Raw genomic sequence first — 5,995 nt, forward strand, 5'->3', positions numbered from 1 at the left:
AAATGCCTTTTACTTTAAAAGCTACATATTGATGAATGGTAATCGTTAAAGTCTCTTCCAGTTCCATATTCAGTTAAACCAGATGGTTATTATTCGATCTTATCAGACAAATTTGAAATCATTCTATGTATAGTAATATTGAGTCTAAATTTTGCTAGGTACTTCAAATAAATGCACCAAGCCGATAATTTAGTCCCAGAGGGGTAATTATAATTTAACTCATATCTGATTCGATCTTCGAGACATTGTGAAAGTTTCGGTGCAACAACTTGTCATAAAGAGAAAACACCGATATGTTTTTAAATAGTTTGTCCCAATCCTGATGCTCTTCTTTATTGAAAGCTACAATATTCAAATGTTTTAAAGTAGAATGTCCGTTTAATTTTGGAGGATACTATGTAAAGGTACGCTTTATCAATAGATTTTGAACTATAGTAACCATGTGAGTTAATATTTATCACCACTAAGGGATTGGGTCCGCTCGAAACAAAAACCTCACTAATTTGTGTTTTTAAATGTGTGAGGTACCTCAGAGTTATGTGTTTCGTTCCTGGGTAGAAATTTTAAAACCAGGACTTTCATTCGATTACGCTAATCAGCTCGACACTTCCAATACTATAGTTAGTTATTTAAAGATAAGCAATCATTGATGCAAAGAAGTTTTCGAAGTATATTTACTTGTTGGATATCCAAGTAACTAAAACGCACAACTTTCTGCGGGGTAATAGGTTGAAGCCAAATCCAGTCTGCCTTGTTTCGAACGGCCCTCATAAAAACAGTGTAACTGATACGACAACTAGCACTTAGCTGGTAGTCGTCATTTATCTTAAATAAATACGAAGTACATCACGTTTAGTAAATTAGCTTTATGATCATGTGCAATAACAAGCAACTCGATCATTGCTAAGAGTCATTAGGTATAACATTATTATCCAGTAACTATTGATGAGTTATGGTGATTGGTTTGTCGAGCAAGCGCGGTATTATGAATTCGGTAATTTCTCTTGACTTTATGGCGTCATACCCAGAGTTACTTTAAATCAAATTTCATTGTTCAGTATTGAGATGATACATACCTTATGAACATTTATTACCAAGGGATCCTATGGAATTAGGCCTTTTTGCAACCAATACTCCATGTCTTTCCTAACAGAAAAGCTATAAATTACAACCGTAAATTATGAACAAATGACTAACCTTGTATTAAGGAAAAGAACACATCAATCACCAAACGAACATACACTTTCAAGGATTATATTAATTGATCATTTGTGCATGAAATTAGAATTCCACGGAAGCCAGACATGTAGTCTTGCCGTTAGTCTATATCTCCATTATTAGTTGTTCGCCGAATATATTCTTTTGAACGTACTAGTGGTATCTTGTTCTGTTTTTGGTAATCAATAATTGTAGGCTAAATAGAACTATGATCAAGGTTGTACTTAAGTACATCAAGTTAACCGGCTTAATAAAATACAAATAATGACTAAACATCTGTTTTCACTAGAAATAACTTCAATATTCTGTAGGTTATGACGTACTAAAGCACGGTAGTTATTTAAAAGTACAAAGAGATCCTTGTATCTACGTAAAGGTAGTCCATTCATTACATTCAAAACAATCTTATGTAAAATGGTTTCATTTGAAGTTACTTTTTTAGTAAATAAAGATAATATAGAAAATATAAGTTGGATTTAAAATCTGGTGTGTTGTAGTTTTATTGGCGCCAGGTTTTCAGTGTACATAGAAAAAGAAACAAATAAGGGAGCAATCCTATCACAGTAGTAACCTTGTATTATTAAACCTTAAATAATAGATTTTGCAATAAATGCTAGCATGATATTGTTTTATTTAACCACTTTATCGAGAAATGATTAACTGGATATCTTGTAGTTTTCATTGCATAAAGTCGAATCAGACACTGAGTGTTGGAGCCTGTATGGATCCCATCAATTGATTATCTTGAAGCGAAACTAGCTAAGCACTTTTATCCCGTGTAAATAAACTTGATATCGCAACTTCAGTCACACCAACATAGTTAAGCAACCTAACTGTGCGTATCCCTTGACTTCTACGGAATTTAAGTTAAAATGCAAGTCTGACGAGAGAAACGGTCTCCTTCATAAAGTTTTAGAGTAGGACTTCCGTTGACTTTAAAAGACGTGTTGAGATTTTAGAAGAGGGGGCTGGAAATTGTGTGACACCTTGATCTCTTTATATTTAAAGTTGTGAAGCACAATCCCAATTTATTTGACTCCCCTAACTGCAACTTAGTATTCTCAGTAAGTCAGTTGAAAGTCTGCTACCATGCATTAAATACGCTACATAATAGCGCATGAGTGCATGTAACTACCCGAATAGTCACAGTGTATGTGTTGATTAGTAATGCCTCTACATTATTCCATACTTAATTTGAACTATAAAATGCAATACAGTGTGCTCACAGCTTTCTTTCAGACTTGGATACTGGTTTATTTGTAACTACTAGATCACAAATTAGACTCCATGGAATTGCCAGTTAGTATATAATATTCAGCTCCACTACTATTTATCACATTAGCGTCCTGAATTTGGAGAAAGAGTTGATTCCAAAGCCCATCTCAGGAAATTAAAAAAGCTCGTGTCATTTGTAAGAGTGTGGATGAGCTTTATCTCCAGTTAGTGGCAATTCCCAATACTCCATTCAACTATCAATGGATTATATTGTAAACGTCGCTCAAGTTCGAGGTTATTGGCTTTTTCCCATTCTCATGGGAGCATCGCAAGCCAGTAAAGAGTTTCCAAGCATCATGTATAGATGGACATAATTTTGGTAAATGTTCATCCTGTCGTAAGCTTCATTCTCAGAAATTGTGTACATTTCATCAAACTAAATTCTTCTTCATGTTAAGATTGTATATACGAAGTCGGTGAGTGGTACTTTTATTCATTTCACTGCCAGTGATAATAAACCTCGTACTACAGGTGTTAATCAAATGTATGGTTCTGGTGATCGTAGATTATCTTGATCCACCATTTCGAAAAGTAATTTCCACATTCAAAAATGACTACGTACCTCCACTTGCTTATTCCACGACTTTGTTGCTGACAGGAAATATTAAATCCTTTTTTTCACCAGAAAACCTGTTCGTAAGACTACAATCTCAGTTATAGTGATTACCGAACGCAAACTGACGATATGAGGACTCAAGGAATCGCTTATTGGAGGGGCGTGGTGTTTGTACTAATTGATGCTTCCATTGTACTTTATTCCGCGGCTAATTCTATATATAATACATTCACTTGTATTTATCTAGTTCCTGTCTGTCTGTAAATAGATTTTTCTAGTAATTCCTAGTACACGGATTTGATTAGTTCTAATTATCATAGGGCGATAATTCCTCATTCATATTTTGTTAGTTCTTGCTATGTGTAAATGGACTGTGAATGCTAGATTTAAATGATTTTGGAAAGGACTAAATTCGGTATTTTAAGAGCTGCATGCACTAAGTACAGTAGGGTGATGGTAATCCAGTCTACAGAACTTCAATCATAGAGTGATCTAGCCTTCCTTGAAAGATGAATAATCCCTTACAGTCATAGAGAAGCAGCACACAGGGCGTTAAATGATGATCGACGAAAGAATAATTTAACTGCTTCAGTCTTCAGAGTGGGGTACTCGTATTGTCATACTTTTGAAGTCTGCTTTCATATGTCATGATTATAAGTTAACATTGAATTCTTGTTTACTGAAGCACATATACATCATACCTCAGAATCGAAGTACCCCTAGTCGAATTCGTGGTTCCAAAGTGTTCTATAAAGATGATTTACTTGGCACTTATCTTGAGATTCCCTTTGATCCACCTTCAATATTGGAGACGATTAACATTCCTTTTGGCTGATTCAAGTACAGCCACCTTCCATTTGGTTTGAAGTGTTGTCCAACAGTTTTCCGAAAGTGATGATTAACGTAAGCAGCGTTCTTCAAAGTGCTGGGGTTTATCAGGATATTGTTACCAAAGGTCTCGATAAAATAATTAATATTCAGAGAATTATCGTCTTATGATATACTATAATTTAGAAGAATGTTTCCGTAAATCAAAATAAATCCACATTCAGTATATCTAGTCTCGTATGTCTACGATATTCAGTTGATGGGAATGGTTACATCCATCGCGATGAGCCCAACTTGATCTGGTACACCGAACGACAACCAATGAGTTTGTACCTTGTTATAACTTTAGATATCAGCGTTTATTTTTAAATATCGTAATGTTTTCGTTTTCTCGACCCTTTCGCCATTTATAATTTTTATCTCTAATACGACTGGACAGACACTCAAAACATTAAAGGTCGAAACTCTTGCGCTCCCTACTTTCAAGTCATGTTGTTCTGACGTAATAATATCTAAGCCTAGTTTTGTTACTTAGAAGCTGACTTCCACGTGTATAACGTGACAAATCCAGTCGCATAATTTCCCGCAGCAGCGATAGTACTAATGCACAGTTTAGCATGTGCCCTTCACTTAATATGTTTACTAGTGATATTTCTGAAGCTCATAGTACCTTGGAAGGAGCTGTGCTGAAATGTGAAGACCTAACCAGTCAACTAAGGTCATAACAGCTCCTCCACAATAGAGGATTGCAACACAGCTCGGCGACAGAAATGTTGCTACGTATGAGAGAACTCATTAGGCAGGGAAAGTTTGACAACAGCCTTTTTAGATAACCCTTCTATCAAATCTTCCTCAACAGGTATAAGTGGTTCTCGTTTCATTCCAAAAAAAACGCTGTGAACGAACTGGCTTCATCTGCAAATCATACTGTGGAAATCACCACATGACCAGAGCACTGACGTTCATTTTGTCAAAAAAAGCCAGTAAACAAAGACATCATGAATCTCGGTGGTACCATAGCTTAATGTCGCGATACTTTTTGTAATCGCAGACGCTCCAAATCTCCCCAAATAAGCCTGTCACTAAACAATTGAATCGTTGAGAATGTTGTGACTGGAAATTATATCTCTAAATCACAATACGGTTTCCCGGCAGATTGATCGTACATGACGCGACACTTTGATTCAAAACCCACAAAGCACAACCCCGCGAGCTACAGAATTAGCTATAATTCTCTATTTTGACATATGTAACGCGTTCCATAGAGTATTCCACAGCGTACTATATGATAAACTATATTCTACAGGAATCTGTGACTCCTAACTCACCTGACTTAACTTTTTCAAAGACGATCTCTACCGAATTACTAAACTTAACTCAATGCTATCAGTGCCTAATTGGCTTACTGGTGGGGTTATACAAGGGTGTGTGCTTGGGTTCCTTTCATTCGTGAAATAAATCGAAAGCGTTTGTAGCTGTTTTGAATTTGGAATGACTTTCCTTTAAGCTGATAACATGAAGGTCGTATACTCAAGAAGCGTATAACAATGCCTACTTTATACAGCAGGAATTAAAGAAGGTGGTCGTGTGGTGTGGAAAGCACCGACGTCAACTTAATATTAATAATTGCAGCTGCATTAGCGTCGGAAGAAGTAATCTGGGACCTCGTTTTGAAGTTGATGGTAGGCCAATGTACAAATATGATACTGTCTTAGACCTTGGCTCAAGGTACTCAAATGACATAAACTTCTCGGAACGAACAAAATTATTCAGCTTAAAGGCGTGTGAACATATGGGCTGTAAATATCTACGAGCGTTAGTCTAGGCCAACGCTATATAAATCCGTTATCCGCTTAGTGCTCAAATATTGTTCGTTTTTACTGAGTAGTCATCGTATAACGTGCAAATTACGGAGGTTCTTCTCAGAATCGACTTAAGCAATGAGTTACTATCAGAGTTAATGTTCACGATGTGACAGAAAGGAGTTGGAGTGCCTTCGAAAAAGAAAGTTTGGCTCAATATTATATTTTTAATTCAAGCTCGCATACTAATCACCACACCCCTCAAATACAATGTTCGGCTTCACCGACACGCTCAATTATAAACTAAGTAACCAAA

The sequence above is a fragment of the Schistosoma mansoni genome, chromosome 2, assembly GCF_000237925.1.
Source record: "Schistosoma mansoni strain Puerto Rico chromosome 2, complete genome".
NCBI classification, from domain to species: Eukaryota; Metazoa; Platyhelminthes; class Trematoda; order Strigeidida; family Schistosomatidae; genus Schistosoma; species Schistosoma mansoni.